The sequence below is a fragment of the Hipposideros armiger genome, unplaced genomic scaffold (assembly GCF_001890085.2).
Source record: "Hipposideros armiger isolate ML-2016 unplaced genomic scaffold, ASM189008v1 scaffold_770, whole genome shotgun sequence".
Taxonomy (NCBI): Eukaryota; Metazoa; Chordata; class Mammalia; order Chiroptera; family Hipposideridae; genus Hipposideros; species Hipposideros armiger.
This window is the reverse complement of record NW_017732120.1, coordinates 479,304-504,848: the sequence shown is the minus strand read 5'-3', so window position 1 is coordinate 504,848 and position 25,545 is coordinate 479,304.

Sequence of the window (25,545 nt, the reverse complement as noted above, 5' to 3'; positions counted from 1 at the left end):
GTGGCTGCTGGCTACACACGGTAGCACAAGGCAACCCACCTGCCGTTGGGGACAACTCATGGCAGCCCAGCTCCAGGTCGAGCTGTTGTTCAGCATCTTAGCTGTGGAGGGCAGTGTCACTGGCCCTCATATGTGGGATCCGCACCAGGGCCCTCTGTCATCCCAAGCCAGCTCTTAACCAATGCGCCACTCGGCCAGCCCACATGATCATTTCAATAGATGCAGAAAAGCTATCTGACAAAGTTTAACATCTACTTATGGTAAAAACTCAACAAAGTGGGTATAGAGGGAACACACTTCAACATTAATAACCACTATATATGACAAACACACAGCTAACATACTCAATGATGAAAAGCTAAAAGCTTTTCTCTAAGATCTAAATCAAGGTGAGAATGCCTAGTTTCATCAGTTTAATTCAACTTTGTACTGTAAATCATAGCCAGAACAATTAATCAAGAAAAAGAAATAAAAGACATCCCAACTGAAAAGAAAGAAGTAAAACTAAACTATATCTATTTGCAGATGACATAGTATTTTAATAGATGATTAATGTGGAGATACTAACATAGAGATATTAATGACTCCACCAAAAAAACTTAGAACAAGTGAATTCAGTAAATGTGTAGGATACAAAAATCAACATACAAAAATCAGTTGAGTTCCTATACAATATAACAAACTATCAGAAAGAGAAATTTAAAAACAATAATTCTTTTAAAATGGCATCAAAAAGATTAAATACCTATGAAATTAATCAAAGAGTAAAAAAATTAATGCGCTGGAAACAAAACGACATTGATGAAAGAAACTGAAAAAGACTCAAATAAAAGGAAAGGTACTCCATGTTCAGAAACTGATAGAATTAAAATTAAAATCACCACTATTATCCAAAGCAGTATACAGGTTCAATGTAAACCCAATTGATATTCCAATGGCATTTTTAAAGAGATAGATAAAATAATCCTAAAATTTGTATTAAACCACAAAAAATCAAGATTAGAAAGCAATCTTGAGACAAAACAAAACTGGAGTCATTGTCTTGCCTGATTTCAAACTATATTACAAAGCTACAATACTCAAAACATCATGGGTTTGGCATAAAAACAGATACATAAATCAATTGAACAGAATAGAAAGCCTAGATGAACTCATGTATGTATTCATCTACTCATATACACAATCCAGCAACAATGCTCCTTTGTATTTACCCAAAGGAGTTGAAAACATGTCCATTCCAAAACTGTCAATGGATCTTTTATACAAAAGCTTTATTTCTAATTGCCAAACTTGGAATCTACCAGTATTTCCTTAAATAAGTGAATAGACAAATAAACTGTAGTACATCCAGGTAATGGAATATTATTCAGTGCTAAAATGAAATGAGCTATCAAGCTGTGAAAAAACATGGAGGAAACTTAAATGAATATTACTAAGTGAAAAAAGCCAGTCCTAAAAGGCTATATACTGTATGCTTCTGTTTATATGACATTCTGGAAAGGGCAAAACTATGCAAAGAGAAAAAAAATATCAGTGGTTGCCAGGGGTTGTGGGAGTGGGGACGAATAGTCAGACCACAGAGGATTGTTTTGGGAAGTGAAAATACTCTGTATGATAGCATAATAATGGATGCACATGTCATTATAGATTTGTGTAAACCCATATAATGTACAACACCAACAGTGAATCATAAGGTAATATATGGACTTCGGATCATAATTATGTGTAAAGTAAGTTCAGAATTAGAACAAATGTATCATCTGGTGGAGGATGTTGATAATGAGGCGAGCTATGCAGGAGTAGCAGGGATATGAGAAATCTCTGTTCCTTTGATTCAAAATTGTCATGAACCTAAAACTTCTCTTAAAAAAAAGTTCTTAATATTAATTAATAAGTCTATCACTTGTCAAGATACCATCAACAGAATAAAAAGAGTTTTGATGGTAGAACACAACGCTCTGACAATTGGATACTTGGAAAGCAGAACTTTTGGTTGTGTAATAGCTCCCAACAGAGTCTTGCCTGCTGGGCCAGGGTGACAGCAAACTGGGGCTGTACGCCAAGCAGGGTGGGATTCGCTACATTTTGCAGGCTTTCTTTGGATTGTCTAATTTAACTTCACAGTCTCAGGACTTAGGGGCTGTCCCCAGTTGCCTGGGGCCTGACCTTGGTGTGATTAGGGCAGGAGCACACTGTGCTCTCACAACAGAGTATGAGAGCCCAATAAGGAAAGTGGTTGCCATGTGTACTTAAATTAGCTGCTCAAATAGGGGAACCAACCTGTCTCTAGCTAGGGCCTTGAAATTGGATCAAAGAGAACTTTTTTTAAAATATCAAACATTAAAAAATGCAAGCCAGACTTGCAGAATATATTCACAAAACACATATTTGATAGAGGACTCCTGTCTAGAATATATAATGGTTTTCAATATAACTAGATTAAGACCGAAAACTTCATTAAAAAGAAAAATCTGAAGAAAAAAAAAATAGATACTTCCACAAAAAAACACATAGGATTGAAAAATAATCATATTCAAGGATGCCCATTAATCATTAGGGAAATGCCAAGTAAAGCCATAGTGAGGTGCCACTAGATATCAACCAGAATGGCTAAAACCAACATCAATACAAGCAGATGTCTTATGTTGTGCTAGTGAGAATGTAAAATGGCTTAGAAACTTTGTAGAATTCTGTAGCAGTTTCTCATAAGATCCAGAAAAACCCTTTCCTAAGGATTACTCAAGATTAATGAAACAGTATGTTTCTACAGTATTGTGAATCCACAAGGTTCTACAGTATCTAGATATTCATAACAGTTTTATTCACATTACCCAGATGCTAGAAACAAACCTTATGTTCATCAACTCATGTCATTAATAAAGAAGTGTTATATCCTTATCATGGAAATCTATGCAGCAATAAACTCAATTAACTACTGCTACACCCAGCAGCATGCATGAAACTCAAAAGGAGCATGTTAAGTGAAAGCACCCAGATATAAGACTATAAACATTATGATTTAGTCATGTGATATTCTGGAATAGGTAAAATTATGTCAGAAGCAGAGCAACAACTGCCAGGAACCAGTGGTGGGCCATGGAGTAAGTTGACTACATAAGGCCCTGAGAGAGCACTGTGCAGTTGTGGAAATATTTTATATCACGCTTTTTTTTTTCTATTTTATATCATGCTTTTTAAATTCATAGAATTGTATACTTAATTGTATATGAATTTTTGTCATATGCAAGTTATACATTGAAAACGCGGATTAAAAAGTAAACCCACTCCAACTTGGTGATTTGAAATAACAGCACCCAAATCCTTTACTAAATAACAAAACTTACTATTTAATTTCATCATAATAACATAACTCAGATTTTTCATCTTTAGTAAACCTGTTTAATAACTGTCCAGTCAAAGTCAGATTCCTCTAACTCCCATAGTTTCCTTACCCTCTTAAGAAAGTCAGTTTTGCATACATATTCCTATATTTCTCACTAGGTTTTAGCCTTGTCAAAAAAATGCATGAAATAACATTCTGTAAACTAGAAAACATAGAAATGATACTATTATTTATTATGCTTTAATGTTGGAATTGTTCCCACAATTGTTCGATATGTGTTGAATGTTAACTAATAGATGACTAGGATCTTTATTTTTATAGTTGAATTTTTTTTCCTAGTTGCAACATTTAATTGAGGCACACAACATGGTAGCATTATCCTCGGAACAAAACCTGCAGTGACTAACATTGACTATCTTGTTTTTCTATCGGTTTTACTCATCATCACATTTCCTCCAAGTGAACTATTTATTGAGTTTCAGTAGCGCTGAGTGCCAAAGGACAATTAAATTGATCCTCAACAAATTACCAAGGAACACTTCCTTGATTTTAGTGTTTCCCCTTAATTGTGAAGCCATGGCAGCTCCACATATAAATGGGTAGCTTAACAGACTCCACTGCTATTAATGTAAAAAGCTCACATTACCTAATGCTGCTTACAACATCTCTATCACCACTCTAAATGTATCCAAAAATAGAGTGATAGACAAGAATACCTGCAATAGTTTTCACCACAAACTACACTTTACAACCACACACACGTTAAAATATTAAACCCATGTATACTTTTAAAATGTTTTACCCTTGTTCAATCGCTTTGACATGAAGGATTGAGTTCTCATAAGTGGTTTATAAAGCCGATGAAGAGAGTTTCATTTTATAAATAAGAAAACTAAGTTTCAAAAAGTATACACACACACACACACACACACACACACACACACACTCACTCACACATATGGGGGAAGGTTCCATAATTCAGCTTTAGTTTTAACACAAAACTATTTAACTACCTAAAACTAACTGGCTGTTTTCAGAAATTAAGTACGAGCTACCTGGTAGTAGCTCCACGTATAAACTTTTCAACATTTATCAGCAGTGCCTACCATGTTTCTTAATTCATAACACCTGTAACAAATAAAAAAAACTAACTACCAGTTCTGAAAGCCGACATTCCAGAAACTGTTAAGTGGTTTATAATGTTCCCTCTCCTTATTTCTCACAACAGCTTTGTGCAACTGGCACAACTACTCCCACATTCCATGCAGCCGTTCACTCCATAAGGTACATTCCCTTAAATGTTGGTTTTCTATAGCTGTCGTGACCAAGGGCCATAAACTTAGTGGCTTAAAACAACACAAAATGATTATCTTACAGTTCTGAAGGTCGAAAGTCCGTAAGCGGAGGTGTCCACAGGTGGCACTTCTTCCTGGAAGCTGTAGAAGAGAATCTGTTTCTCAATGTTCTCTAGCTTTTAGAGCTCACCCAGATTCCTTGGTTCATGGTCCCCCCCCCCCCCCCCCGCCCTGCTCCATTTTCAATACCAGCCAAGTCCAATTTCTCCCTGACCCTTCTTCTCTGAAAACATATCTCCCTTTCACCACAACCCGGAAAGATTTTCTGCTTTTAAAGACTCATGATTAGATTGGGTCCACCGGGAGAATCCACGCTCCTCCCCATCTCCAAGTCATTAGCCTTAATCAGATCTTCAAAGTCCCCCATAGCTATGTAAGGTAACAGAGTCACAGGTTCTGAGGATTAAGTCAAAGACGGCTTTCAGGGGTCATTAATCTGCCTGATACACCTGTACTACCAGCTTCTCAGTGACCATTCCTGTATGCTTCTGCCTAACATGAAATCTAGCTTTTTTCTGAAAGCATTCCTGTTACCGCTAACCGAACAGCCCCCGCCACCACTGAGAAGCATTTAAGTGTTCTTTCCTATAGAAATGTTAAGTATTGAAATGTTAAGTCTTCTCCCTAGTTTCTTAGCCCCTGGCTTTGATTCCTCTTCTCACCAGTTTGTGAATCCTAGGCTAAAGATTGCTCCTAGCCTGAATCCTAGAATTCTCCTATCCCCTTGCTTCTTCATTGCTTTGTAAATCAGTTTCTGAATCCTAAACAATAGCAATCTCCTATCCTTGCTTCAGATAACTACTTGAAAGCCTGTGACTTCCTAATATCCCCCAGGCCAGTAAGCTGAATGCCAAATCCATTCTGGGCCCAGACAATTGACAACACCTGAGTGAGGGGCTGAATGGCCACAAACTTCATGAGAGCTAACAGATTTATTAATTAAAATCTATTTTTTTTCCCATTTAGGGGCCTTGGGGATATGGATATCCCAGCAAGATTGCCAGTCACAACCAAAGAAGCCAACAATCTTCCAGTGGGATCTCAAGACCCCTTCCTCTCATCTGAGCTCAGCTAGGGTGAGAGTTCTGTGAATCCCCCAATAGACAGGGACAGTCCGCTCTACGCCCCTGCCCAGCAGGAAGCAGATAAAGAAGAAAAAACCTCCTGTCCCTCAGCTTCCCATACAGATTTTATGGGGATCACGACTCTCAAGGGAAAACTAGGTAGGCAGTTAGAGGCAGGCATTGGGTCTCTGCATTCCTGCACGTCCCACAGAATGTGAACGCCTGGGTGACCTCCCCTCTCCACCCAAAACTTCTTTTCATTGTAACTATCTACCCCTAAAACAAATGGATACAAAATACCTAACAAAATCAGACCAGTCACTCGCACCTGCGCAGTACCTCCTGTCAATCACAGATGCCAATCAAGTGGTCCCACGCCCATAAGGGAATAGCCCATTCTAAAGAAAGGGGATAAAAACTTCAAGTCCTGGGAAGTCCACCTTTTGGACGCCTTCTCCCTTTTTTTAAAAAAGATTTTTTTTTATTGAGGAATTGGGGGAGGAGAACAGCGCTGGAGAATTGGGAAAAGGGGAACAGACAAGTTGCTGTCCTTTTGTTTTTCAGTCTAGTGTGGAGGACGTTGCTTCACTGGTCCATGTCAGTATTATCATTGTGCTCTTCCTGAGTGAGGCAGATTGGTCACCGGCCTCTGGGTGGCCGCTCACAGCTGCGCTTGGCAGCTCATACTCGCTGCTGGTCACTCACACTGGCTGCAGGCCACACACGGTAGCTTATGGCAGCCCACTACAGCAGGGGACTGCAGCCTACGCCATCGCTGTCAACTCATGGCAGCCCAGCTCCAGGTTGAGCTGCTGTTCAGCATCTTAACTGTAGAGGGCAGTGTCACTGGCCCTCATATGTGGGATCCGAACCGGGGCCCTCTGGTGTCCCAAGCCAGCTCTTAACCAATGTGCCACTCAGCCAGCCCTGCCTTCCCCCTTATTGACCGCTTCTCCTCTTTTTGAGTTCCTTCCTCCCTTTTTTTGAACCTTTTGAGGCTTGCTTTTGTGCGTGTCCCGCTCCAAACTCTTTGGAATGTAATTTATTTTCTAATAATGGACCCTGAGCCATTCTCTACTGCTCGGGCCTACTTGTCTTTGAAATGTACTATCTCTTCTAATAAACTACTTTTATTCCGGTGTCTCGTTCAATTCTTTGCTTGAGTTGCCAAGGACATGGACTTTGCACCAAGAAGGGCCCACTCTCCCATAATATTGCATTTCTCACTAGTTTCACAAGTAAAAGTAACCCATTTTTCACTCCCCATGCTCCACAAGGACCAGAAGTGGGGCCAATGTTATCTTGGTTCCACATTGCTAATTTCCAAGTATTATTTCAAAGTACTTGTTCTTATGAGTTTTTACTAGCCAGACATAAAGTTTCTACCCATTTTGTAATGTTCTTTCTCAGTTATTAGACTTATCATCCACAATAAACTTCCTTCTTACCACTTATTTCCATGGGCTCAATCTTGCATGTCAGTCACCTAACATACTAACCACTTATTTTTACTTCCTGTTTGCTTTTGCCTTTTTACCTGTTTTAAAGATAGAGGGACAGGTTTTGTCGGAGAGTGGGCCCCTCTTGGCGCAAAGTCCAGGTCCTTGGCAACTCGAGCAAAGAATTGAATGAGATGCCGGAGTAAAGTAACTGAAAAAGTAGTTCATTCGAAGAGATAGTGCATTTCAAAGAAGCAGAAGTAGGCCCCAGGCAGTAGAGAATGGCTCAAGGGCCCATTATTAGAAGAGAAATTACATTTCAAAGAGTTTGGAGCGGGACACACACAAAGGCGACACACACAAAGGCGAGGCTCAAAAGGCTCAAAAAAAAGGGAGAAAGGGGTTCAGAAAGAGAAGAAGCTGTCCAAAAGAGCTGGGCGGACTTCCCAGGACTTGGAGTTTTTTGCCCTTTTCTCTAAAATGGGCTGTTCCCCTATGGGCATAGGACCACTTGATTGTCACCTGTGATTGACAAGAGGTTCTGGGCAGGTGCGACTGATCTGATCTAGTTGGGTATTTTGTATCCATTTGTTTTAGGGGTAGATAGTTACAATGAAAAGAAGTGTTGGGTGGAGAGGGGAGGTCACCCAGGCGGTCACATTCTGTGGGATGTGCAGGAAGGCAGAGACCCAATGCCTGCCTCTAACTGCCTGCCTTGTTTTCCCTGAGAGACATGATCCCCATGAACTCTCTATGGGAAGCTGAGGGACAGGAGGTCTTTTCTTCTGTATCTGCTTCCTGCTGGGCAGGGGCGTAGAGCTGTCCCTGTGGGGGATTCACGAAACTCTCACCCTATCTGATCTCAGATGAGAGGAAGGGGTCTCGAGCTCCACCTGGAAGACCGTGTTGGCTTCTTTGGTTGTGACTGGCAATTTTGTTGGGGTATTCTCTGTATCCCAAGGCCCCTGAATGAGGAAAAATAGATTTTAATTAATAAATCTGTTAGCTCTCATGAAGCCTGTGGCCATTCAGCCTGTTAACTCAGGTGGCATCAGTTGTCTGAGCCCAGAATGGGTTTGGCATTTAGCTTACTGGCCTGGGGCATTTTAGGAAGTCACAGGCTTTCAAGTAGTTATCTGAAGCAAGAGTAGGAGACTTCTATTTTTTAGGATTAAGAAATTGATTTACAAAGCAATCAAGAAGCAGGGTGATAGGAGAATTCTAGGATTCAGGCTAGGAGCAATCTTTAGCCTAGGAGTCACAAACTGGTGAGAAGAGTAATCAAAGCCAGGGGCTAAGAAACTAAGAAACTAAGGAGGAGACTTAACATTTCTTTAGGAAAGAAAACTTATAAGTTTCTCAGTAGTGGGGTACTGCTTGGTTGGCCGGTAACAGTTTCATCTTTATGGGCACCAGTGAGTGGAAAGTATTAGGAAAACATTTCCCAATTATTATTCTGTCTGTTCAGATTTCCCAGGACTACAGCCAGAAAAGAATTTATTTAATTACCACCTGGCACATATTAAAATGCAAGTACCAAAAAAAGAGAGAAAAGGATAACTCTTGACAAAACGTTTCTGCCAGAGTTCAAGGTAAAAACTTTGAAGCTAGTCTCCTCCTCCAAATATTCCCATTGTGAGAGCCACCACTACTTCATCCAGGACCTAACTTGGTTCTTTTCCCTGAGGCCATGTTGCTATTTCCCAAATGAAGCTTTCTTTAATCCTGCCATAGAAATCTCCTCCCAGCTCTGAAGAAAACCCACTCACACACATAGGAGTGAATATTATTGCTTGACTTCATTTTTTCCTTTCCCATTTGCCAGCATTGAGTATAAATATCATTACCTTAGCTTTCCAAGTAGTGATGCCCTTTTTATTTAAGTCCTGTCAATTAGAGTCAGGTGGAGTCAGAAGTTTGGTGCAGTAGAGGAAAAGGTGGAATGAATTCTGGTACTCTGCCATTGAAAATGACCATGAATTCATTTTTATTGTTATTTTCACCTGTAAGAGCTTAAGCCATGATTTTTTTTTTCTTTAGTAGTGTTCGAACCTGTTATCTCAAGCACATATACATAATCCCAGGACAGAAACTCAGGTAGATATATATCGTCTAATTTAACCCTGATGGAAGAAGGAAAAATTTGCTAGTTTAGCAAGCTGTCTGCCATTTCCTATGAAGAGAATAGTTTCCATTTCTTTGTAAAGCATTGCTTGGTTTGTTTTCAACTATATTAAGTGCCTTGTCAGAGTAACAAATGAATTGACTCTTATTAGGTTTCTCCTTGGTTATCACAGGAAAGAGCCCTAATTTGTTCATTCCAGTAAAGACAAAAAGAAATTATGTTAGTATACTCAGTTTTTCTTTGGATGTGGGGGAAAAGAATAAGAAAGGATAGTCACATTTTCCATACATACTTTAGAATCTAATTTTTCTACCTAATAATTGCATCTCATAATGTCACAAATTCTTAGGGATCTTCAATTGTTTAGTGCTTCTTTCATCTGTAACTTAACATCTTCACTAATGAGTTTTCCACTGGCATGTAAATGTGCTTAATATCTTTTATATAAAAGTAATGAAAGAAAGTAAAATGAATCATGGATAATCTTCCCTTATTTCACTTCTCCCACCAGCTACTTTTTTTTTTTTACCTATATTTAGAGCCAAAATAATTTACAAAGTTTTCTAAACTTTTCACTCTGATTTGCTCACTGATTACTTACTCCTTATCACACTGAAATTGGGCTTTTGTCGCCATCTTGTACCAAAATATTCTTCCTTAGATCACCTTTGATCTCCATGTTGTCAAATCAGTAGTCATCTCAGTAGCTTTTTAAAAAAATTTACATCTTTTAAAAAATTATTTTATCATTATTTTAAAATTTTTAATTAAATTTATTAGGGTGACAATGGTAATAAAATTACATAGGTTTCAAGTGTACAATACATCATATATCTCAACAGCTTTTAACCTCCTTTTGGAAATATTGTCTTTTTAGCATCTCTCACCCCTTTTCCCTTACTGATGTTTCCGCTAGTGATTCCGTCTGTATCCCTTTAAGATCTGCTCCCTCATTAGTCCTTTAAATGTTAATGTTCTTTTATTTCAGACATTTTATTTTCTGTTTACAGCCCTTGCAGTATAACCCTACTACAAAGCTGTCTTCAGTTGCTACTACTATTCTATCAATTCTTAATTCAGTATCTACTCTTCAGACTTCTTTTCTGAACTTCGTATTTATATATCTAACTCCTTCCAGTTAACATTTACATAGGACCCTCTTAAGGTCTCATTCATAGCAAGTCAAAAACAAAACATTTTATTCCAACTTCATGCTTAAAGCCTATTTTATTTAGAAGAAAACAAAACAAAACAAAACAAAACAAAAACCAGTTTATCCTATGTAAAAAATGACCCAAACTAATAGTAAACATTAAGATATTCTGACATATATAAAACTTTAAAAGCTGCTAATTGTTTTATTTCTCATTAAAAGGTAACCTTGAAATTATTGTCATTTGGGAGGGAAACTACAATGTATACAACAATATGTATATTTATAATGTAAACATAATTCAAAATGTAATTTTTATATAGAACTGAACAAAATGAAAAATCCTGAATGCAGATATTTCTAGTAAGACATTGCATGTAACTTAGCTGTGCATATTATGTGTATACATTACCAAAACTAACTATTCAAGGTTTGCAGCTTCTTTGGGGAAATGTTTATTTTTTTTATATGTGTATTTATTCCACATTATGCATTGTATTGCAACCAGTCTGGAAACAGTTGGTGACAATGTCATAAACTTTAGAAGCACATAGTCTTGAGTTCAAATCCTTTTTCTATTACCTGGAAATTTACTTAAAATCTTAGCCAATTTCCTCCTCAATAAAATGAGGGCACTGGTACTTAACCGACAAGCTTGATGTAAGGATCATGTTACCTTACTAATGCTCCATGTGTGCAGTAAGTGCATGTATCTGACACTCAAGAAATGGAAACTGAGGCTTCTGGTCCAGATGACAGAGTAGGTCAATGCTGTGCTTGGCTACAACCAAACTACAGAAGAATCATCACTGAGAATTCCCTGAAGTCTAGCTACACAAAAGTCCTATAATGAATGATATACAGAAGTCAGGTGGAGACTGGTAGGAAGAGTGGAGACAAGGAATGGGCTGGTGCCACACCCACACATGGTGATTGAGAATTGGGAGGGAGATCTGGGCAGAATCCCTCCAAGGAGCAAGGAGCCCTGGCCCCACACCAGGCTCCTCACTTCAGGGCCAGGAAGAGAAGTCCCCACAAATTCTAGCTGTGAAAACCATTGGTGATTATGGCTGAGGGAATGAGGAGACCTGGAATCAAAGTTGCTCCTCTTAAAGGGCCCACACACAGACTTACTCGCTGATGGACTCACTGGCTCCAAGCTCCAGCACCAGGGCAACAGCTCAAAAGGTGCCAGGGACATATGGAAAGGAACTGAGTTCTCTGGCTTCCCAAACAAGATAACTGAAAGAGGCCCACACCAAGACACATCATAACTAAAATGCCAAAGGTTAAAGACAAAGAGAGCATCTTAAAAAACAGCAAGAGAAAAGCAGTTAGTTACCCACAAGGGAGCTCCCATAAGACTGTCAGCTGATTTCTCAACAGAAACTTTGCAAGTCAGAAGGGACTGGCACAAAATATTCAGTGATGGAAAACAAGGACCTGCAACCAAGATTATGCAGAAAGCTATCATTTAGAATCAAAGGATAAAGAGCTTCCCAGACAAGAAAAAACTAAAGGAGTTCATCACCACCAAACCAGTACTACAAGAGATGTTATAGCGACTTTTTTTTTTAAGATTTTTATTGGGGAATTGAGGGGATGGGAACAGCGCTGGGGAATTGGGGAAGGGAACAGACAAGTTGCTGTCCTTTTGTTCTTCAGTCTAGTTGTGGAGGATGTTGATTCACTGGCCCAAGTTGGCACCATCATTGCGTTCTTCCCGGGCGAGGCAGATCAGTCGCCAGCTTCTGAACGGCCACTCACTGCGGCTGCTGCCCGCTCACACTGGCTGCTGGCTACACACGGTAGCCCATGGCAACACTCTGCAGCAGGGGCTGCAGCCTATGCCATTGCCGCTGCGAGCGACTATTGGCAGCCCAGCTCCAGGTTGAGCTGTTGTTCAGCATCTTAGCTGTAGAGGGCAGCGTCACTGGCCCTCATATGTGGGATCCGAACCGGGTCCCTCTGGCGTCCCAAGCCAGCTCTTAACCAATGTGCCACTCGGCCGGCCCGTTATAGCGACTTTTGAAGGAGAAGAAGGAGGAGGGCGAGGAGTGGGAGAAGGGGGAGGAAGAGGAAGAGGAAGAGGAATTAAAAATGTGAATAACAAAATGGTAGTAACTTCCTATCAACAATTATTTTTAATGTAAATGGATTAAATGCCCCAATCAAAGGAAATAGGATGGCTGAATGAATAATAAATAAATAAATAAATAAATAAATAGATAGATAGATAGATAAATAAGTAAGTAAATGACACCCTTACATATGCTGCCTACAAGAGATTCAGTTCATATTGAAAGACACACACAGTCTGAAAGTAAAAGGATGGAAAAAGATATTTCATGAAAATGGAAACAAAGAAACAAAAAAGCTTGGGTAGCAATAATTATACTAGACAAAATAGATTTTAAAACAACGTCTATAATGAGAAACAAAGGACTCAGTAATCCCACTTCTGGGTATTTATCCAAAGAAATCCAAAACACTGCTTTGAAGAGGCTTGTGCATCCATATGTTCATTGCGGCATTATTTGCAATAGCCAAGATATGGAGGCAACCTGTGTCCATCAATGGATGAGTGAATAAAAAAAGAGGTGGTACATATATACAATGAAATATTACTCAGTCATAAAAAAAATGGAATCTTGCCATCTGCAACAACATGGATAGACCTCAACGTTATTGTGCTGAGTGGAGTAAGTTAGAAAGACAAATGCCATATGATTGTACTCATATCTGAAATCTAAAGAACAAGATAAAAAATTAAAAAACTGAAACAAACTCATGGATAGAACATTTTGATGGTTGCCAGATGGGAGGGTGTTGGGAAATGGGTGTAAAAGGGGAAAAGATTAAGAAGTACAAATTGGTAGTTATAAAATCATCATAAGGATGTGAAGTATAGCATAAGGAATGTAGTCAATAATATCGTAATAACTGTGTATGGTGTCAGATGTCTACTAGATTTATCCAGGTGATCATCTCTTAAGTTATATAAATAAATGTCTATTCACTATGTTGTATATCTGAAACTAATATAGTAATGTATGTCACCTGTAATTGAAAAATAGAAAAAATATTTTAAAAAATGAAAACATAAATATTATTATGAACAGTATTGTTTTAATTGATTACTCAGGTACATGTTGCTATAAGAATAAATAAACAGCTAATATAAATATCTGATTCTTAAATTTTGTTATAGTTTTAATTCTATGCAAATAGTTTTGCAACCATTTGTTCTTTTACTTGGTATCTTTTAAGTTTTTATAAGTGCGTGTAAATGCTCCCAGGCTACTCAACACAGGGTATACTGAAAAAAATCAGGTGTAGTAATGTGCAGATGAGCCCCAGCCCAAAGTCGTATATTATCCATATACTTGACCACCTCAAGTTATGATCTTGACTGAAGTTGACTAAGTAAGCACCATGACCTTGTCTTCTGATGGTAGTATTTCTTCTCTCTTAGGTTGAAACTACCCTTTGTGAAAGTTATATTGAGTGTGGTATGATCTTCACACACCAATTTCTTAGAATAAATTGTAGCAAATATTTTAAGTCAGTTTTATTATTTTTATTCTTTAATTTTTGTTTTGTTTTTATTTTATCCTAATTAAGAAAAAGTAAAAACAAATCTGAAACTTATCTAAAATAGCAATGGAGAAAACTGTGTAAGCATCGTATATTAAAAATACCATTTTAAAGTTTTCTAATATAATAAATGTTAAATTTTCTTTTCATTATTATAAATATTATTTTAGAGACTTCTATGTTAATATATTTATTAATATAAACCATGCTGTGATTTCCCAGAGGAATTTGTATAAGTAAATTTCATCAAATAAAAAGTGTATTAAATATTTGGAATCATCTAAAAAAATAATTCTTAATGATTAATTTCCTATTCCTTAACAGATGAATAATTTGGAGTCTTTGATGCTTACAAAATTTAATTTTCATGTCTCAACTTTGAATAATAATTAAGCTAATTATTTTAATTAACAAGATTTGTTGACCATCTATTCAGTTTTATTGGAATTCATTTACAGATTATTTTATGTCCACATTATTCTGCCTGGAAATAAGGTTCTGTAATGTTAGTAATAAAATATTTTAAAATAGTATATGCCATTCATTTTATGCAATTTAAAATTATGAGAATGTATCTAATTCTCTGGACAATATCGTCAGAACAATTACATTAATTAGCAGTTTGTATTCAGCTTTTCTATACTGAAAGCTAATTTAAATCATTCTCATTTTTCTGTTTTCTTACTTATCTAAAATGAAGCCGATTAAGTCATGCTAGCATTTGTAGGATTAGAAATTGTTTAACAGAGTAATTTATCATTTTTCTCCTCTGTTTTTTCTTAAATTGGTTGTCAGGATAATTTTGTCAGTACTCACAGCTATAATAGCAACATGTTTTCATAAAATGTGAGAATTTACACTAAAAGAATAAAAGAAACAATTTTTATTACAATGGAGTACAAATTGTATTCAAAGTATTTTCAATAAAAATAATCTAGCTAAATATTTTAAAGTGTAAAATTCTTAAGAAAGATGACTATTTCGAATGCAAAATAGTTCCAGAAATAGTTACAAAACATTCTTTCATGCTTTCACTGATGTATTCAACAAATATTTTAAATTGTATTTGCCAGTCATTATGCTAGGCTGATCTCCCGAGTATCTGTGAAAGACAAGTCCCCTCCTCTCTAGGAGCTAAGAACTCCTTTCATTACTAAAAATAGATATTTTATCAGAGCGTTTATTGATTAGACTTCATGTAAGTCAATTTTCTTTTCTATTTTGATGTTTATGGCATCCTTTAAAATAATTGTTACCCCAAATTATAATGTGAACTACCATGATAAAATATAAATAATAGTCAAAACATGCATTTAGTTTATTAATATTGTCTACTAGCTCAACCAAACATTCTGAAGAAATCTAAAATAAGATTATAAAATAAGTGATGACTGATTTTGATCATGCATTGTAATCAAATAAATTGTCCTGATCTATCTGAATTTTTTTGTACCTACATGTCTGCACTGGATGTTAACTAAACTTATTGTGGTAAACATTTCACAATATATGTAAATTAAGCCATCATGGAATATACATTAAACTTATACAGTGATGTCTGTCAATTATTTCTCAATAAAACTGAAAGAAATAAGTACCATATTTCCCCATGTATAAGATGCACCTTAATTTTGGGGCCCGAAATTTGAAACAAAATGTATTACATAAATGTTATTGAACTCAAGTTTTATTCATCGTAAAATTCATACAACTCCTCATCACTGTCAAAACTCCCAACCACTAGCTTGTCCTCATCTGTGTCTGATGACGAATCACTGTCTTCATATATTGCTTCATCCTCAGTGGGAAATGAAAGTATAAGACTCACCCAGTTTTTAGGCCCCAAATTTTTTGAAAAAGGGTGCGTCTTATACATGGGAAAATACAGTATTTACTTAAGTTATCAAGTTAATGTCCTCAAATAATCTTGTCAGATTACTATACACAAAAACCGTTTTTTGGTGCTACTGTTAAAGCTATGTAGAGTGACCATGGGGTATAAAAATGACAATTAATTCTTTTCCAATATGGTTGCAAAAAAAAAAGCCGAGAATGATAATTAGGTATTCTTGTGTCTCAATACTATAAAAGATAACTGACATAATTGTATTACCTTGAGTCATATAAAAATGGGATAGAAATGTAAAAAGTATTTTTGTAGTCATATAAAAAAGCAATTTAAAATAAAATGTGTGCACCAGAAAATTTGATATTTTTGATAAAAAAAGTCATTAATAAATGTCCTTTTTTTGAGAGTATATTTAGATATGAGGAAGGATTAAAGTTTATTTAAAATGTCAAAAATTATATAATTTATTGAAGAGTCAGACATATCCAGAAAAATGGAGTACATATTTTGGTTTAATTTTTTGTTTTGCTTTCAATCCACAAATTTAATTTTAATAATCTTGCAGTGGAATCTGATAAAATCCTCAAATGATGATTTTTTTGAACAATAAATCAACTTATTAAACAAAATATAAAACTTGCTTATATTATTGTAACTTGAATAAACAACCAAAGACATTAACAGGAGGCTAAAGTAGTTAATTTTTCTATAATATTTTGGTGTACAAATGTATAAAAACCTCATTTATGTGTGATGTTTGGAAGGAAAATAATAGAAAGATGCCAGGTTCATTTATGGAAAGCAGAAGAATAAATAACATTAAAAAGAGGAAATAAGGAATTCTTGACATAAAGCAAAGTGTATTTGGAAAACATATGATAGACCTGTAAAGTACTGAAATATCACTGAGGGCAGAATTTAGCACAATGATGAGCTAAATTTTCACTCAACATACCTTTGGAATAACTTTCTACCTGACTAAAAATACATGGGTCATTCTATTAGTTGAAAATTTCCAGCCAGGAATGAAAAATAACCATATGCATACTTATATAATAATTAAATATCCTGCAGTTACTGAAAGGTTAAACTAAGATGACACCATCCAATTATAAGTGTTTTTAGTTTTTCAGTTCTAATGCTGTATGCATACATGATACAATATAAACAATACACAGATTTTTTTCCACTGTAGAAAAGCAGAAAAAACTTCTAAATGATATATATTTCAAAGATATGGTTACATTGAAATTAAAATCATATTCCCTAATTTCACAGGACAGTAAAAGTTGGTCAAGTCCTGCTTATATTTATTCAGTTAAAGAAATAACTAAGGACTTACTATCTCTAGCTCAAAACCAAATTTTACTTTTATTATTTCATGGAAAGTACTGAGATTCTTACTATATTATGGATTTTCTCTTGAGTTTTAATAACATTGAAGTACACTTATTTGATTAAATAGCAATGGCCAGCTGCCAGAGCATTCTTTTGACAATTTATATATATATATATATATATATATAAATGTATCTAGGAAAAAACTGTTGCCCAGAGGTTTTTTTTTTTTAGCTGAGCCATCCTACCACCTGTTGGCAGCTTAGCTCAGGCTGGGAATCCAATCGGCAACCCTGTTGCTCAGAGCTCATGCTCTTGAGTGAGCTCTTAACCAACTGAGCCACTCGGCCAGCTACCCAGTGACTTTTTCAAATGAATATAACACATAAATGTAGTAGAACTACTGATAAATAACATTAAACAAAGCATGCTTACATCAGCTCTTACTTCCAAATTGAATTGAGATATTAAGTCCACACCAAGCAAAATAAATGCATAACAAATATTCAGCACAATAGGCAGTGAAGACATACACTCGTAATAGAGACCCCAAAGTCCACGTAGATAGAGAAGTCCACAAAGTTCCATAGATAGAGAGCGAGGGAAGAACACATTTTTAAAGATACAGAGAAAATGACATGGGCTAACTAAGAATTACAATGAATATTGTGATATTTTAAAAAGTCATGATACTAAAATATTTTGGGTGCCCTAAAAGCCATGATTCAAGATCCCAAATTATGATTCAAATATCACTCCCATCCCTACTTGTCAAGGGCCAACTTCTGTTAATATTTATTTTTAAAGGCCAAAGTTTGACATACTTCATTTTTCCACCTGCAGTTTGCTTCCCAATCTGTCTCTTTGTACATGCTTTAAGCAGTTATGTTAAAAATCCCTTCTCACTCTACTATATGATTGAAGCAAACGAGGGATTCAGTCTGTTCAACCTGAAGTTGTTACCATTTATTTCATGGGCACCAGTGGCGGCGTATTTTGTTTTACTGTCTGTATCAATTAGAGTCCTGGCAGGAAACATTCATTTATTCTTTCCAAAATTATTTATTGAGAAGCTACTAGAAGTGTTCTTGAGGATTTACTTTTGCTGGGGAAGGAGATATTATGCAATTAATTATACATCTAGTAATTTCATGCAAGTTGTATTAAATGCTGTGAAAAGCAGGAACTGGGCACTAAGAGATCATATAACACAAGTATCATATTTAGGGAAGCCAGAGAATGTGTCCCAGGAAGATGCAATTTTTGAAGGTCGTGTAAGACTGAACTTCACAAAATTTCTTGTTTGGGAACATCTAAAATCACCTAAAGGACAAGTGGGAGGAAAGATGATATGTTCAATTCATAAAAAGAAATCAAGAGGCAAAAGTGCAATGAGGATTAAATAAAATATCGTAGTTCTGTCATATTTTCCTCCTGAAAACAGTAAAAAAGAAAAAAAATACAATAAATCCTATCCCAAAGATCAATGATTTAGGGGGGGGGGCTTCATCACATATAAAGTTTCATGAGGACATCCTTCTTCCAAGCTTAAATGAATTATTTTAAAAACATTAAAATTGAGAGATTTTGTCTCAGTTCTATTCAAAATGTTTCAGTCCTACTGTATTATAATATCACTTAGTATTACTTATTTTTTCTTCTACCATACTGGTATAACTATGACCATTTTGTCAACAGGCTGAGATCACATTTATAATTATTCAAAATCAGAATAGGAGATAGAATACTTAACTGATTGATAGATTCTATTGCATTTTAAGAACCAGATTGTGGTTTTTTTTACAAGAAAGTATAGATCTGAATACTATGCAGAAATGCCAGCCTCCATTGTTTAGTGATATTTTATTATTGTATTTAATAATTTAAACATTTGAATATTAAAGCCTCCACAAAGGAAATCTTACATCAGGTTTTCTTTGTTATAACCAATTGACAAATGCTAGGTTGAGAACTGACTGATGCCTTTTGCTTCTTTATATTTAACTTGTTTTAAATTTGTTCTATTAAATGTGCTTTTTGCTTAGCTAAGCCTCCTTTCAAACTACTCAGTGTCTTTACATTACCTGCGATTTTTCCTTCTATACTCAAATGAGCCAGAGAGCTACAACTTGGTGCATTACAAAATAAGAACTTGGGATGTCTTAAATCACAAATTGTCAACGAGAAAATGATATGAAGTATGGGATGATTCCATATTCCTTAGGTCAATGGTGGATAGCTTAGCAATCTGAAACCTCATTGATTAAAGTAGCAGGTAGGTGGTATAAGCATAATTGTTGAAAAAAGAAAAAAGTCACTTACAACAAAGTATTATACAATTGATACACAATGAAAACAAATAAGATGATGGACCAAAAAGTATTAAGTTGTCCTGAATAGCAGTGCTGTTCTTTGCTTAGAATTTGGAAGATACCAATTTTACTGCACACTTCTGAGACAGTCTATCATCACCACTTTTATAAATAATAAAGAATTTTGATATTCCTATTTTCTGTGTGCCCTCTCCGAACAAATCTACTAAAGAAGTGCAGTGGCCATAATGCTCAGTTCACAAAGCCACTTGTGAATAAACGGAATTCTTTATTTGTAAATAATTCAAAGTGAGTACTTCTGAGCTCTCATTCTTCTGGCCAAGCAGAATAATAATTTCAAAACTCACAACAAGTAACTAAGTCTCTTCTGGACATTCCTACCAGTTGCCTTTTTCAAGGTGCGCCACAATTCTATGCATAGCTGAGGAATGGCAAAGGCATGGCAGAGTTCTAATAGGGCAAGTAGTCAAACTTTCACTTGCAAAATGGCTCTGAGGCTGTCGTTATCTGTGTACGTATCACCCCTTTAAGTAAGTGTTCTGGGTTTCTTATATTCCCTTGCCACTTATTTGATACAGAAATCTTGTGAGAAATCCCATATGGATTTTTCTCTCTGGAAAAGAGTCTACCAGCACCCTGTGCTTTCTGAACCAGCAGGCATCTTTCTCTCTCCTCCTCTCAGCCTGGAGTAATCTCTTACTGTTCTTAATACACATTTCCCTTCATATCTTTTCAACTCGAGGGTAGCAAGAGCAGTGTTTTAAACCTTGCTATAATTCACCCCAATATATACTCATAGCTAAAGGTAGTTGAATAATTCAGTACATCTTCAATTGAGGAAAGGCGAGGGAAAGTAAAATTTTGAGTTCTGCACACTAAAATATCCTATAATTTCTTTCACACTAAGTTTGAACATATCTCGAGATTATAAAATTATAATTTTTGGTTTTGATTTCAGCAGAATTACAGTCTAGTGGAAGTTGTGTGTATGAAAAAATAAACACAGTAAAGTGAAAAAATTATATATGGGATTGGTCTCTAATGGGCGGTTCTATAAAAGGAGGCCTTACCTTATTAGGCTTTAGCATTGCACATTAGGAAATATGAAGATGCAAAGAAATTATAAGCTCCATATGCATTACACAAAGTCACCTGGGTTTATTAGAAGGCTTAATATATTTCATATCATAAGAATAAGAGAATCTGAGTTAAATGGGGTTTGGTTTCATCTATAAATATACAGATAATAAATACCTAAAGAAGAAGAGGAAATTGGGTGCAGAGTTGATGTTGTAATTAATATGCCAATAGTTCCAATCCATGTTGTAATTCCAAATATGAAGAGGTGTCTTTAACCTCAGAGAGCTTCTCCACTGACATCCTTTCAACACTTTATCCCTCAGCTACCGAAAGAACCTGTTGCTTTGTAAGATTTTTTTAGGATGTTTTCTTATTTACAACGGATTCCCTTGCCACATGATTTACAAATTTTACAGACTGACACCAACTTTGGGTTTAAAAAAGATCTCTCAGAATTTCTAGCAGAATGCTTGGCATATTAATTGGTTGATTAACAATAAATGTTGTACTAATAAATGCTATAGAAGGATTTCTATTACACCAGGAACACTGATTTCAAATCCCTATGTAATTAGGAATTGGGCTCAGAAAAAGACATGCTTCTCCTAGAGTAGGCAGATAAAATCTAGGTAGGAGACTCATAACTCAAACAAGTAACAGTGAAAGAGCCTGCCTTCCTTCCTCCCTTCCTTCCTTCTTTCCTTCCCTCCTTCCTTACTTTTCATCTTTCCTTCCTTCATATCTTTTCTTTCTCTTTTAATTTTATTCTTTATTCATACATCTATCTATTCAGTGCTCATTTAGCAGAGAATTTGCTAAATGACGATAGTTTTGTTGTCCTATTCAGTCAGAATATAAGATTGTCTTTTTCCTATACACCTTTAAAATTGTGAAGATTAGGCAACTTTGTGAGAGAAAAGAACAAAACTTGTTTCAGTTTTTTTTTTCCCCACTTCACTTTAAAGAGAAAATATAGTGATTAGAACCACAGGAAATTTTTTTTTCATATTTTTAAACATTTTCAAGCTACAGACTGAAGTAGAAGTACTAGGTCTCTCATGAGATAATGCATTCTCACATGTTTTCTAGCCCTATTTCTTCATCAAAGAAAGTTCAGATGAGGGAAAGAAACTCAACCTTCCAAAGCTTTGTGATTCACCCATCACTAATTTAACAAAGCATTACTCATTCTGTTTTATAGGCTTCACGAAGGAGATGTTTTACTGCATGCCTTTTAATCAGTGAATGTGAGGTGAGGCCCTTCCAAGAGGTTAGAAGTGAGTGCAGAGAAAAAGAATATATAGTTTTCAGATTCATGATCCTCAGAGTTGTAAGAGAGGCTTAACTACTCATTACAAAGAATTTCCCCAAATTTAGCTCTTATGGTTTTTGAGGGGTAATGTGCCTCCTTGTAAATCATAGACGTATATTTTATTACTACTCATAAGGAAGTTGTTTTTCATGCATGTGATTCATTAATATTCATGTAATATTTTAAGATAATTTTTTTCAAAGCATTCTTAGTACTTAATTTAGTTTAAGAAAACTATTTTATCTTTTGAAAAAACATTTTAAAAATGAGGAAACTTTCTTGGATTAAAGGAGTCCAGGCTAATAGGAGAATTTGTCTTTGAAGTAAGGGGTGGAGGTGAAGTACACAGTTATAGAAGAAACTTCTTGCCTAGTTCTGGCTTATGCCATTTGTACTATTATATATTCATTTGGACTCTAAGTAAATTGAATACCATGATGAGTGCAACCCAAGCTCATAAATTCTTTATAGCTATTGATTTTAATTTATGTTTTAGTTACTAGTAGGTTATCTTAGTATTTCAATTGACTTTGTTATGTTATATAGATGCTCTACAATACTGTTGAGTCAAAAACCTTTTCAGCATAATTTCTGGACCAACACTTAGTCTTTTATTTTATTCTGCCTTAGCTCTTCATTTTCTTCCTTTGGTTCTCAATAACAAAGGTATTTCAAATCTCTTCACCTATGCCTCTCCTTCTATTCCATTTACCTCTTCTAAATGCAGAGTAAAGCCAAAAGGGCTGAAGTCACACTAATTTGAATTCACATATAAAAATGAACAAGATCATTAACCTTGATCAATTTAGCTTCCCCATCTGGAAAAGGATATATATATATATATTAATTTTTATTGGGGAACAGCGTGTTTTTCCAGGACCCATCAGCTCCAAGTCAAGTAGTTGTATCAATCTAGTTGTGGAGGGCTCAACTCAGTGGCCCATGTGGGGATCAAACCGGCAACCTTGGTGTTATGAGCACTGTTCTATAACCAACTGAATTAACCAGCTGCCCCTAATATTTCTTAACAGTGTTCCATATGTATATTTTACTTGGCATGGATTTATATGACACACGTTATTCACAATGAGGGAACTAAAATTTAAATGGACTGGCTATAGTTGCAGAGCTCGAGTATAGCCTAGAATTCATACATCAAGTTTCATATACTTTCTATTATATCACTCTGATCTATCACAAGGGCTAACTTTTTTTGGAAAATTCATTTATAATATAGAACTATTTGAATGTACAGAAAAACCCACAAAAATCCCAGTTGCCCTAAATTCACATGATCACAGACAACATACAAAACATTCTCCTTGGAGAATCCTTTGTATACTTACTTTTTAAAAATAAACTCTATAAAATCAAATAGCTTGACTTTTAAATTTTTCATCATATATATATATGTTAAACATTTGCCTCTCCATGATACATTAGATTCATTTCTTGCAAAATCGATTTTATTGCATGGATAGCAATCTGTAACATGGATAAAACATTTCCAAAGTCACATAGTACTTTCAAAATTTTCGTAAAACGTTGCTATGGTAAACATCCTTGTAATTACCAATCGCAGGTTCCTTAAATAAGTTTCAGAAAAGAGTTCATGGGTAAATACATAGGGCATAACTGGTTTTAAGGCTTATTCTTTAAATTATACCTGAGAAAGATTGAATTATAAAAATGTTTTAAAATATTTTTTAGGGGCTGGCCGAGTGGCTCAGTTGGTTAAGAGCTCGCACAAGAGTTTGAGCTCTGAGCAACAGCAGTTCGATGCCCAGCCCGAGCTGAGCTGCCACTGAGCTGCCAAAAGGTGGTAGGATGGCTCAGCTAAATAAAGGAAAAAAAACAACAAATATTTTTTACAGTTTGACTAACATATTTGAACTGCAAAATCTCATCAGTAGATAAATTCTGGATGTTTTTTTCCCCTGAAAAACAACACACACACAATAGAATAAAAATGACGCTTATTTCACTTATTTTTTATTTTTGGCATAGTGAGATGTAATTCTCCCTTACCTCATTTCCCTGCTCAAGAGATTATCCTGAGAAATATATGTTTAGATAACTTTCTCCCTAATGTAAGAGCAAATTAATGAATTTTTTATCCTTTTTATTTCACAGCTTTTAAACTATAAATATTTTTAGTGTTTTGCTAGCGAGAGGAGTTGCCTGTGTTTTTTCATGAAGATACATTCTAGCATAATTTTAATCAATCTCCAGTATAATTTCCTTTCTCACATTTCTGTCATAATACTAAAAAAAAAATAAAATAAAGGTAACAGTAGAATAAGTGTCTAATGGGGAAAAAATTTTTAATCATCAGTGGCAAACATTTTTTACATGTTTTGTTAACCAACAGATTCTGTTTTATAAGCAGCCTGTGTAGCAGAGTATTTAACATTTAAGAAAGTGTTCAGCTTTCTTGGATATTTATCTGAATATAAACATGTCCACAACTAATCTCTTGCATTTTCCCTTAAACTTTCTCATCTTCAGTGTTCATCCTCTCAGCATCTCCATTTATCCAATTGCTGAGGCAAAAAAAAATTGTGGCATCCTTCAGTTACATTATTTTTTGCAACCCTGATCCAATCCATAAGCAAATTCTGTTAGAATAGACTTTGAAATATGTCCTGAATTTAACTGTTACCCTAGTCCAAACACTACCATCTCCTACCTGGACCACAGCCATGACCTATTATCCCGTCTCCCTGTGGTGTCTGGTCCCCCCCAGTCCTTCACCAAAGTGATGCTTTTAGAACTTAAAACAGGTAATGACACTACCCTAATCAATCTTTTACTGACTTCTAACTTAAAATAAAAATCAGAATTCTTCCACGGCAATAAGTCTCCACATAATCCTTGGCTTCATCATTCTTAAAATGTGGAAAATAATAGTGTTTACATTCAAAGTCTACAGTGAGGATTGACTGAGATAATAAATGAAGAACAGAGTGAATGGTAAATTCTTCATAATTATTAGATAACAATTTTACCTGTTCTTTATAAAACACACATAATAGGTGGTGATTCTCTTATCAAGAAATAAAAATAGATGCCCTCAATTTAAATCTATATACTAAAGCTATGATTTAAAGTGGAAATTTAGCTTTTTAAAAGTTTTTTTAATCAAAAAGCAAGAAAACATAGAAATTAAAGATCATTAACTTCAGATTCAAGAGACCAAGGTTCAAATTCTGTCCCTGAGTCTTACTAGCTAAGTGGCCTTGAGTCGTTTAATCTTCTTGGAACCTTCAATACTTGTACTGCAGCCCCAATTCTAAAATTCAATAATACTACCTGGATTTATTTTAAATATTAAATACAATTTTATATATATATATAAAACTAGCTATATATATATATATATAAAACTAGCTATATATATATATATATATATAGACATTGTTATAAACAACATATATGTACATTTTTGCTATACATAGAGTATACATACACTACACTTTTTTTTTACCATATGTAGACATTGTTATAAACAACATATATGTACATTTTTGCTATACATAGAGTATACATACATTTTT